General features: G+C 34.1%; 1 long non-coding RNA gene across 1 annotated transcript in view; it reads right to left on the reverse strand.

Annotated features, from left to right (window-relative positions):
• The window catches only part of LOC120297672, a 160218-nt gene that overhangs the window by 93914 nt on the left and 53097 nt on the right, over positions 1 to 13207 (reverse strand). The window contains exon 2 of the long non-coding RNA XR_005553856.1: positions 3415 to 3565. This is a non-coding gene — a long non-coding RNA (uncharacterized LOC120297672). The remainder of the gene's footprint in view (positions 1 to 3414; positions 3566 to 13207) is intronic.

Here is a 13207-nt window from a genome sequence, read left to right on the forward strand (position 1 = left end):
CAGAATGGGGACAGCATCTGCAAAGACAATGAAGGAGGCCTTCAAGTGCAATTCAGTCCCTCCTACTTGGGTTCAGGCAATAATTCCTCAAAAGAGCTAGTGTGAAATCAATTAGCTAACAATGTGGCCTAAAGATGAAACTATTAGTTTAGGATAATCTAAATCCTCTGTCTTGTTGCATGTAGCATTTCCTTCACTCTTAATTTGTGTGCCATTCAAAGAATGACTCTGCCAGGATTCCTGTGTTCTAATAAACTGTGAGGAAAGTACAAACCCACTGTGTTAGTAACGGGACCAATTAAGCAATTAAATCATCATTAGAGGAGTTCCACTGAGGGTAGTGTCTGGGGTGGGTAAGAGGTTAAACCATAGACTATTAGGCTTTCCTTGAACAGAATAAACCATTGACAGCAGCATGACACTGAAACCATTTGTAAAGATTATAAAGAGTACCAGTTAAAAATAACTTATCTTGTGATATACAGGAAATCCCCCCCCAAACAAAAACAAATAAAAAAACTGGATTTTCAGAAAAATGAAACTGTTTTCTAATTATAGAAGAAGAGAAAATTATGAATATGAGAAGGAGGTTGGGAGCTGTTGAGATGACAATCCAGTGATATCCATGGCAAACTGCCAACAGATGTTATGCTCGTTGAATATTGATGAAATAATTGTTACAAAAAACACCAGTTGTACAATTATACATTTAGAGGCATAACATCTTGGTGCAACCTGAGAATATGGCACCTGGGACTGAAGACTGATTAAGATGGCAGTTTATGCCTATATTGTTGATGAAAAGAGACAATCATAATAATGAGGGCTAAAAGGTCTCTGACATGGGAAAAAAGATTGATAATGACTGAACAGTGACATAAATGTATTAATTTTTAATAGCTATTAAGATGTGACATAAGTGAGGCAGGATAATATCAAGAACATCATTTTTAAAAGCCATCCATTTGCATATTAAAGGAGGATGTGTATGCCAATGGCAAACTTATCCTCTGAACATGTATCATTGTGTAGCCAAAACCACACCATCCTCAGAGAAAAAAGAATTGAATATCTCGGGAGAAATCATGACTTGCTGGTTGAAATGTTAAATAGGAATGTTGTAACATGTTGCATAATTGTTATTGCCAGAATAGAAAATCATATTTCTATGTAGTAGTTGTGTGTTTATGTTAACATGGTGTATGATATCATCAGAATGCTGGTAATAACCAACTATATTTCTCTGCTCTAGACTAACCGGGTGAGTCTTTCCCTACCAAGACTATGGACGGGGAAGAATAGCCTTTGGATCAATTGTGGCAAGACCAGGTGACAGTGGGCTTTAATGTCAATCAGGTTTTCCACCCTTAACTTTTCCATGACTCCTGCTTGAAGACCAGGTGGCAATCATGGTTATGAAGACTTTTGCACAGTTTATCTTGTATACTAATTGTGCCAGTTCTGGATGGGAGGCCTTGCTGACTCACATCTCAGTTGCCTCTCATTATTATTACTAGTTCAGAACACAGCAATGTAGACAGGTTTTGGCATGTCCTGTAATACCGATATCATATTATCAGTCTGCTAGCTGCAGTAACTTCCAGTGTATTTCTGAGCTGTCCTAAGGTGCTGGTTATCACCAATAAAGTCTAAAGTGGCATAGAAACAGATATTATTCTTACTTTTTTTTAAAAAAAATAGACAATGATAGAATTGCAATTATGTAAGAACATAAAAAGAGCCCTGGACTAGATTGAGTATAGGATTCAGTGTGGAAGCCTCCACACACAAAGCATTTAGTGTCACACAATAGCTAGGCATTGAGAGAGGTCACAGACATGGAATGGATGGTAATTTCAGTTTTTTATTGCTCCCTTGTATTTAAAGTATTCTTCCTATAATCATCAAGACCAGTAGTCTTGATGATTATCACCAAGACCACTACCTGAATCTCCATGTTTTTATTCAGATCCTTTTAAAACATCTACATTAATAATTATTACCACAGTTGTTGCTACAGTTTAAGAAAAGAAATTGCACAGAAGTATAGAAAAATTATAGCACAAAAAACATCTTTTTCATTCTTGAACAAAGATTCTGATGTGTCTAAATGGCAAAATACATATATTGAACCTAACTGAAACAATTAAGATTTATTTCATTGTACAAAATTTATACATAATACCTAAATATCTAATAAGTAAAATAATTATTTCAAAAATCTTGTAGCATCACAGACAACATAGCTATCTTCCTACACAGAAAGAATGATTATAATTCTGAAAAATCTTGCTATTCTTTAAATGAAGTTCATGCAATTAAATTTAAATACACAAAACAAATGCACAAGTAACCTCAGTTATTTAAATATATCATTACTTGTATTAATAATTTAAAATAGTAAATATTTTAATGATAAAATTCGTTATGCTGCTATCACGAAGGAATTTTAATGAGACTAGACTATTCACTATTATTTATTTGGACTATATTTTGATGGACATAATTTCTACAAAAACATTATTCTTTCTTTCTATTCCACATCACTTTTCCCAAATCCATAACATTATCATAGGGAAAGCAAGGACTACTTTCAAACTCTGTTATTTGTCTGTTAGTAAGCCAAATTTAAAATGCTTTCTTTCACATTATTGGATGACTAAAACAAAATCCAAACAAAAACACAGTATTTGCATTGATAGTATAACAACTAAAAATTCTAGTGCAGCACCTGGCTGCAGTTTAATTAGGACTAATTTGAAATGCAAACAATTTACTTAAAGCATTTATTAAATTAAAAACAAATCCTGCTGAACAAAGGGAAATGAAAATTGTACAAGAGTTGTTGTAGTAAACATTAACACTAAAAAATTGTTTTAATTAAATATTATTTAACTGCATCCATAGTTAAAATTAAGAACTTGCTGTCATAGAATTCTGATTCTAGAAAGCAACAAAAAAATTTAGTTCAAGCTTACCTTAAACTATTCATATTTCAAAAAAGAGAAAAAAAAGGGATCATATCTTTCCAAGGAAGAACACCAAAAATGATAATGGAAGGACAATCTTACAGTAAATTTAAAACATTCTAAATACTGATAGTGACAATAGCTTTGGGTACTCTACATATTTGCCTCACAGCATTCAAATTTATAAAATTAGTAGCAAAGGTTGTTGAGCCACAAATTTCAAAGTTGTTAAATCAAAATGGTCTTACTGGCAGTTGTTACATCTAAAATTAAACCTTTAAAGTTACAAGAATTTTCTTAGGCTTAGGAAAGACACAAACAGGGAGAATTGATATTTCTCATCTTGAATGTATTTAACCAATTCTTGTGATCTTGATCTAAAACTAATAGCTAGTTTCAACAAATGAACTTTTATAATGCATATAAGCAAAATTAGTAGCTCTACCTTTTGTGTAGCTTTTATCACCTGATCCTTGGCATCCATCTTCATCATCACAGTCTCCACTTGATTCTGTCTCTTTACTCATTCCATTCCCACTGCTGCCTTCCCTGTCAATCCAACTTTCAGACTGTACACTTGTTGTATGGGCTGCCAGCTACAATGCAAAACATTAGTAAAAGTATTCAGATTTCTAGGGGAAAAAATGTAACACTGTTTTTATCATTGCTCAGTTTGCCAATGAAGTCAGAATCAGCAGTTTAATATAAATTCATTAAAAGCAATATAAACTACTAAATGGAAGACAGAGCATTACTAATGAGTTTATTATTGAAACTCAAGGCATTTTATTAGACATACTTCTGCATATATTGTTGTGTCTTCTAAAAACAGTCTTTTTAGCTTTGTTGTTTCTTTTACAACTATTAAATTTTATTTTCAATGCCACTGGTTCCAGAACATTTCAGTTGGCTATCAATATTTCCTATCTTTAGTTATTTACAAGTTTTTCATTCATATTGGACATATATTACCTCCAGTAACTGAGGCTCTATATCTCTTAATAATACTTGGTGGGAAATACAAATGGGAAATTGCTATTGTGCTCAGGTCTTGAGGGTGGTAGTCCCTTAACAAACTACTTGTTTACCAGGCTTCTGGCAAAAGGAGGATGTATCCTCATTTGTGACCTCATGTCAGCAGGCATGGTCTTAAAATCAAAGGGAACATGTTTAGCTACTTCTGCTTTCTCCCTTCTTATCTACAGTGTGCCAGACTTACTGGGTGAAATCATTATCTTATGTGTGTCAACTTTGCTGGATGTTGCTTATGTAATCAGAAAGAATAAATACAAGTATTTCTTGTCATTTGGGGTTTCTGTCATTTAGAGGAGTCCGTCTCTATTCAGCTGAATAAACACTTAAGTTTGAAGGAAACTTCTGGTTTCCTTTTTTCAGTTTTTTTAACTGCAATTTACTCTAACACTGTAAAGTAAAATAGTTAATATGTCTTTTTTCCCTCTTTTTTCCAATTGTTCATGTCTTTTCCCTATTCAGTTATCTGGTAATCCTACTCTTAAGTATCCAGTTAGTGATATGAAAGCATTGCTTCTGTTTTATCAGTTGCTGCATCAAAAATACTATTTTTAACATTTTTTTCTCCATCGTCTTCCAAAAAGATTCTTGCTACTAACTTCTGCAGTCGAATTCCCTGTTTTTAACAAGTCAACTAATATATCCCACCATCCATATAAGAAACTCTCTGAAGAATGCTATAGTGGTGGCCTCTAAAAAAGTGAATAATGAATTTCTGTTTATACAGCAGAGATAGTTGGCATGATTTGAGACAGGCGGAATCTGTTGTATATATTTGCACTGTGCATCATTCAATGAATCTTTTATGGAAGGTAACAAAAGTGTTCATCCTCAACAAATGTCCCTTTCTCTTGGAGAAAAATTGAATGGTTATTCATCTCTATTTTAAAAAAAAGTTCACCCAGTGTCACACTTTTTACAGATTATTTCATTTATGGGTGGCAGAAGCATGATATGTGCTAATAAGACAAAATACGATAGTTAATTTTATTTTTAAACAAGTAGTTTGATGTTCTCATAGCTGCCATTCATTGTTTAAAAGCCTGATGTCATGCAGACATGGCTGAAAAAAACTGCTTTTGGTAACATTCTGTACATGATGAATACTTGCTTAGTTGTCTCTCAGATTTCTGATGTCTTTTAACTGTAAGATCATAAAGTCAGAATGATCTGCAAAAATAATTAATCCCATCTCCAACTGAAGCAGAAAATCTCCTTCTTATATGACTCCAGTGATCTAATTCTTTAATAATCAATCCCTGTTTTTTTTTTTTTTTGTATTTGAAGGGAGCGATTTCACAAGTGCTGAATAGCTTTTTAAGATGCCTTCTTAAGGGTTATTCTGAATTTGTGAATGAACTTTGAGAGCTTTCTTCTTATCTTAAAAAAGGTAATTCCAATTGGATTGAATACTTGCATTTTCATGCCATTGAACATCAAGATTTTTTTTCCATTGCAATTTTTTACTTGGTGTTTTAGTACTTAAAAAGCCAAGCAAGCTGTGCAGGAATTAATCTGCTATGCAAAACCTCCATATGCTGATTACCCCTGGTTGGATAAACAGATCTAGGTTCAATTCAGATGTAAGGATAGGCAGTCATAGAATTCTACACGGTATATTGAAGAAATAAGTGAATTTTCTTTTATTGTACAACTATTTAGACTTGGTTTATGACCTTACAAAATTACTAAAGAGATAATTTTGTTACTAAATAATTTCAGTTACTAAATGTTATAGTCTCACCCACTAGAAATAAAAATACATTCTAATGCGATATCCCTTAACAGATTTAACCACAAGATAATAGATGATCTTTTCATTAAAAAGAAACCAAGTAAGAATTTGAATTCAACTCCATAGAGTGTCCAATGTTCTTTCTATTGTATCATACTATCTTCATTTGTGTATCATACTTGTTTAAAAAGGATCATACTTAATACTGTGAATCATGCTTTAAGAGTGGAAACCTGACTTATATAGAGTAATTGCTTTGGTAACCTTCAAGCTGGTTAAAGTCTCCTAAATTATTATAAATAATGAAATGTGTTTTCAATAATATGCATACAGTCAACAGTATTTTCTAATAAACTTTTAATATTTACTTTAATGATACTTTTTATTTGCAAGTTGGAATAACCCATATTAAAAAACCAAGGCCAATTGTCTAACAAAATATTAAATATATCCATTATAATCAAGATAGAATCAAGATCATGTGAAGTATTAATACCACTTTACAATGCCTTGGTAAGGCCACACTTGGAATACTGCATCCAGTTTTGATCACCACGATGTAAAAAAGATGTTGAGACTCTAGAAAGAGTACAGAGAAGACCAACAAAGATGATTAGGGACTGGAGGCTAAAACATATAACGAACGGTTGCTGGAATTGGATATGTCTAGTTTAACCATGATAGCAGTTTTCCAACACCTCAGGGGCTGCCACAAAGAAGAGGGAGTCAAGTTATTTTCCAAAGCGCCTGAAGGCAGGACAAGAAGCAACAGATGGAAACTAATCAAGGAGAGAAGCAACCTATAACTAAGGAGAAACTTCCTGACAGTTAGAACAATTAACCAGTGGAACAACCTGCGTCCAGAAGCGGTGAATGCACCAACACTGAAAGTTTTTAAGAAAAAACTGGACAGCCATTTGCCAGAAATGGTATAGGGTTTCCTGCCTGAGCAGGGGTTGGACTAGATGACTTCCAAGGTCCCTTCCAACTTTATCATTATTATTATTATTATAATCTTAAAATTTAGCAAAGATTCAACAAAATATTCTTTAATACTTATTGGACACCCCAATAGAACTAGCCTGTTATTCTCACTACAGTAGAAATGTAAAATGAGGGAGAAGATAAAAAAAAATAATATGAAGTTGTTCCACTATTTCCCTGTTTGGTTTAGTGTCTGTAAATTGTTAATAAAGTGCTAAAAAGATCAATACATTTTAAAAATATAACTATATTTTAAAATCAATACCAAAACCATGAAACCTATCAGCTAATGAAGAACAATGAACCTGGGAGGTAGCAAACAATATTATTGTTTTCAAAAGAAAAGTGTGGCTCTACATAATAGCAGCAAAACAATAAAAAAAATGTAACTCAGTGAAAAATGTGGAACTAATTTTGAACTAATCACTTCATTAAAAAAAAGAATAACATAAGATAACATAAGATAACATAAGATAACATAACAATATAAATACTCTTTCTGCTTTTGGGAGTCATGAATATGAATTATCTGGAGTATGGATGTGAGTTCCTCCATGACTATGTCATAGGAGTACTGTATAGGCTTCGTCATGTAGAAAAGACAAGAATACTGATATAACTAATTTATTTCTGTGGTGAAATAAATTAGTATATCTCTGTATATCTCTGAATAGCACATATTTAGGGAATAAATTAGAAACTTTATCAAACTTGGATAAGATTGAAATTCCCAACTAAAGGAATTTCCAATGGTTGCAAAATATAAAAGCTCTCAGTCCCAACAAAATTAGAGAACAGGAGGTCATAAAAAGCTACAGTAAAGATTGGCTGTTCTTTACAGGTCCTTTGGGTATTTCCTGGAAATACCTGACTAAACAGGAGATAGGTTTTTTTAAGAGCACAATTTTAGACCTGATGAATTTTGGAATTTATCTCACCCAATCCTTACTTGACTTACCTGACTTACATTTTGCAAACTATTGTATACACATACATTTTATATGAAAATCTTCAAAATAATAAATATTGGTTTTGCAAGTTGGTAGGTACTTCTTATACTTCCTCTTCTCCAACAGATATGAAAATTACTGCAACATATTAAGAATAGCTAAGTTTTTTATTTAAATCTTTAGGAAGGGTGTAGAGCAACGAGAACAAATGATTTCAAGGATCCATTTGTAATGCAATGGTTGATGATAGCTTTAACCTGTGATGAGGCTGTCTTGTATCTAAACATCCACACTGCCAGCTTTTAGTCTTACAGTGACAGGGTAGAAACAATCTGTTTGATCAGATCTAAAAAGTGTGAAATAAGAAGTACTGCACTCAAGCTCATCTGACTCCACCAAATTGAATGACACAATTTTTGGGAAGGCATGATGTGATTTGTTAATCTGTAAATAGTAGCTCCCTCCAAATTGTCTGAAGAAAGTGAATGAAACGTTTCTCATTGCTTTGTACTCAAACAGCAATTACCCATCTTGTTTGCTGGAGGAAATGTTCATGACATGCTCTAGTGCACGTTAATTCTATTCCAAATTCCTGGATAATTATCTATTTCCAAGTTTGACACAGGTAGGCATCAGCTTCATGATAATATGAAAAGTCTGACATTTCTTCATGAAGATCAGCGAACAATCTCATTATTTATAGCAACAAGGTCTCAGGTAGTGTCAAATTAATAAAACTATATATATATATATATATTGTGCTACTGGAACGGGGAAGAAAATTGATGATTTTATTTGAACTCTCTGATAGGAGAGAGAAAAAATAATATTTTATAAGTAGAAAAACAAATGTTTAGTACTGAGACAACTACCATAATGACCAGAAGAGTGTAAAATGTATGCCCCGATAATACCCAGCAAATTGCTTCTACAATATTTTTTTATGAGACTAAAGGACTTGTGTAGGAGGAAAGAAATCAGAACATGAATATTTATAACCCACAGAAGCAAAAAGATTTCCAAAAGTTGTGTATACATTGAAAAGTTTGTAGTTCATATTCACTAAACTGCCCTGGGAACTACTGTCTTTTCCTGGAAGCCAATATTAAACACTAAGAGGTACCTAGAATTAACTAATTCTTTAGCTTAGATTATGAAAGTAGATTGTAAATATCATCCTTACATGTGATTAGAATACAGAAAAAGTGTTATACATCTCAATCCAGATATTTCAGCATAAAGAGGGATTTATAAATATGCAGATAGCAACACAAGCAGTCAGCTCATTCTTTTCATTAACAATGTATAAACATACTAAAGCTTTCCCCAAATTAATATGAATATGGACCAGATTACTTTATCTGAGCATCAGAATCATGATTAATTAATAGGGGCTTCTATGCTGTTTTCTATCACAGATCCTCTCCTAGAGCTTTCTTTAAAAGCCAGGTAGTAACGGTTCTCCTGAAGCCTAACAAGTGGCCTAGTCTCATCTAACAAGGGAGTTTCTCTGATCCCAAAATAAACAAATGGATCAAATCAGCTCAGAATATCATTGAGGCATAAATAACTAGGCTCAGATTCTCCTGCTTTGCATGTGAAGCCATAGCTCTCTTGAAAAGATTACAATGCTGAGAAAGGTAGAAGAAGGAAAAAGAAGAGATTGGAAGACCTGAAAGACCATGATCACGAGAGATTATCCTATCTATCTATCTATCTAGTTGCTAAGAGTCAAAAACAACTTAATGGCACATAATCAATCAATCAAGATCCAAATCAAGATCAAGATTGAATAGAATAGAATAGAACAATAATAACTTTATTGTCACTTTGGATGTACACTAATCGGCATACATTAAAATGAAATTTCATTGTATACAACTCTCAAAGGGACACCACTTCTGATATACACCACATAAATATGACAAAAATAAATAAATACAGAATTATGCATATATTCACATATATTATACGACACAGAGAAACAGCAGTCTAGTTCAGGTTATGTATACATGTGCATGGTGAGAGAAACGAATCTTGCAAATTTACCAGGTGGATGCCATAGGGAACAAAGTTATTACAGAATTGGGTAGCCCTGCTAGAAATAGTTCGAAAACTCCTCCCAGAGGGGGACAACAGAAACAGACCGTAAAGTGGGTGTGTGGGGTCTCTAACAATGCTTTGAGCTCTAAACACATAGCGCTTATAAGCAGCATCCTGAATACCAGGAAGTGAGCTTCTGATGAACGTCTCGGCTGTCCTTACAATTCTCTGTATGGACTTTCTATCTGAGGCACTGTTGCCACCAAACCAGACAGTGATGCAGTTTGTTAAAATGCTTTCAATTGTGCCTCTGTAAAAAGTGGCCAGGACAGAAGGAGAAAGATGCAGGAAATGCAGATGCTGATTTGCATGCTTCACTAAGGATGACATGTGAAGAAACCAATTCAGATTGTTAGTTATCTGCATGTGAAGTGTTAATACCATTTTATAATGCCTTGGGAAGACCACACTTAGAATATTGCATCCAGTTTTGGTTGCCATGGTATAAATAAGATGTTGAGACTCTAGAAAGAGTGCAGAGAAGAGCAACAAAGATGACTGGGGACTGGAGGATAAAACATACAAAGAACGGTTGCAGGAATTAGGTTTGTCTAGTTTAATGAAAAGAAGGACTGGGATGACATAATAGCAGTGTTCCAATATCTGAGTGGGTTAATCTATTCTCCAAAGCACCTGAAGGCAGGACAAGAAGCAATGGATAGAAACTTATCAAGAAGAGAACTAAGAGAAATTTCCTGACAGAATAATTAATGAGTGGAATGACTTGCCTCCAGAAATTGTGTGTGCTTCAATACTGGAAGTTATAAGAAGAGACTGGACAATCATTTGTCTGAAAAGGTATAGGGTTTTCTGCTTGAGTGGCTGTTGGATTAGAAGACCTCCAAGGTCCCTTCCAACTCTGTTATTCTGTTAAATATAAATATGTAATAGTTGGTTAACATGTAGGTGTATATCACTATAGTCACTGAGTAGAGAAAAGTACATGGTAAGCTATATTTTAAGCAGTTTCCTATAACCACGTCAATGAAACAGTCACATTTAAGGGATAATTTGGATAGACTGAATTTTATTTCTTTACACTTAAATCAGAAATTGTTTCTCACAGAAAATAGCATGGTTTTAACAGAACTAAGCTATTGTTCCATTTAAATATTTACAAATATTCTGTTATGTAATTATCCTTCAGATGGATATCCACCATGTATGGAAAATCATATTTTTTAAAAAAAAAACAAAGGAATATTTTTGAAAAAGATAATGGTTTCTGTATTAGTTAATGTGTCAGTAATATTAATAACATATTAAGCTATCTTGATTTAGCCTCAGGCTTTCTTCTCACAGCTACTTATTAAATATCAAGAAAAAGATGACATAATAATGTTATTATTTATATAATAAAACTGAATGTTCTCCAGCTAACTTTATCCTTGTGGTACACTGAGGGTTCAGTGATATCAAAAACTGGTTAGTAATCAGATTAACCATGTGGCATTATACATAATATTGGAATTCAACATTATGGAAGCACAAGCAATAGAACACAGTCAAACTGGAGTCTTGGACTTCAAGAGAGCTAATTTCAATAAACTTAGAGAGTTTGGGAAGGATTCCATGGATGAGAATCCTCAAGGAGAAAACAAATTTTGAAAAGTGAGATAATAAAAGCCCAGTCTAGCACAACACCAACAAAGAGGAAAAATAACAGCTCTCAAAAGAAACCAGCATGGCTGCATAAAGAACTCTCTGATTAATTGAAAGATAAAAAGGACAAGTATAGAAAGTGGAAAGAGGGACAAATAACTAAATCAGAATATCAGCAAATAGCCTGAGCCTGCAAAGATGAAGTGAGGAAAGCTAAGGCTCAAAATGAACTAAGGCTTGCAACCAAAGTAAAAAATAACAAAAAAAGCTTCTTTCAAAGTGTAAAAAACAAGAAAAAAGTGAAGGAAACAATTGGTCCATTAGTAGGTGAAAGTGGCAAGAAGGTGACAAGCAACAGGGAGAAAACAGAACTATTTACCTCATTTTTCGCATCTGTCTTTACACAAAGGGAAAAAACAGACCAACCTATCAAAAATAGTGCCATAAAAAACAGAATAGAAACACAAGATAATGGTAAGTGAGCACCTGTCCAGCCTAGACAAGTTCAAATCACCAGGACCAGATGGATTACACCCCAAGGTTCTCAAGGAACTGCAAATGTGATCTCAGAACCACTGAACTATATTTTTCAAAGATCCTGGAGCACAGGGGAACTACCAGAGGACTGGAAAAGAGCTGATATAGTTCCATTTTCAAAAAAGGAAAAAAAATGGACCCAGGAAATTACAGACCTATCAGCTTGACCTCAATACCTGGGAAGATTCTGGAAAAGATAATCAAACAATGAATGAGCAAACACCTTCAGGCAAACAAAGTCATTACTAAAAGCCAACACGGGTTTGTCAAAAGCAGATCATGCCAGACAAATCTTATTGCATTCCTTGACCAAGTGACAAAATTAGTGGACCAGAGGAATGCTGTGGATATAATTTACTTGGACTTCAGTAAGGCATTTGACAAAGTAGATTACAACCTACCTGAATGCATATGGGTCAATATAAAAGGGGGGGGGGAACGACATTGCCATAGGTGTATACTATAGGCCACCCAACCAAACACAGGAAATAGATGAACTTTTTGCTAGTCAGCTAACTAAGGTATGTAGGAAGCACATCACAATAGTAATGGGGGACTTTAACTACCCTGACATCAACTGGGAGACAAACTCTGCACCAAGTGGAAGATCAAACAGATTCCTGACAAACCTAGCAGACAACTTTGTCTCCCAAAAAGTAGAGAAGGGAACTAGGGGATTAGCCATTTTGGACTAATTCTCACTAACAGAGATGTAATCATAGAAGGTGTTGAAGCCATAGTAACCTTGGGAGGAAGTGATCATGCAATATTGGAATTCAACCTTATGGAAGCACAAGCAATAGAACACAGTCAAACTACAGTCTTGGACTTCAAGAGAGCTAATTTCAATAAACTTAGAAAGGGTTTGGGAAGAATTCCATGGATTAGAATCCTCCAGGGGAAAACAACTCAAGAGACTTGGGAAATTTTGAAAAGTGAGATAATAAAGGCCCAGTCTAGCACAATACCAAGAAAGAGGAAAAACAACAGCTCTCAAAAGAAACCAGCATGGCTGCATAAAGAACTCTCTGGTCAAAAGGACAAATATAGAAAGGGGAAATATAGAAAGTTGAAAAAGCTTCTTTCAACGTGTAAAAAACAAGAAAAAAGTGAAGGAAAAAATTGGTCCATTAGTGGGTGGAAGTGGCAAGAAGGTGACAAGCAACAGGGAGAAAGCAGAACTATTTAACTCTTTTTTTGCATCTGTCTTTACACAAAGGGAAAAAACAGACCAACCTATCAAAAATAGTGCCATAAAAACATGCTCACATATGCATGGGGCAAAGCAGAAACCA

This window comes from Crotalus tigris, unplaced genomic scaffold (assembly GCF_016545835.1).
Source record: "Crotalus tigris isolate CLP2741 ecotype Arizona unplaced genomic scaffold, ASM1654583v1 scf7180000023658.1318691, whole genome shotgun sequence".
Lineage (NCBI taxonomy): Eukaryota > Metazoa > Chordata > Lepidosauria > Squamata > Viperidae > Crotalus > Crotalus tigris.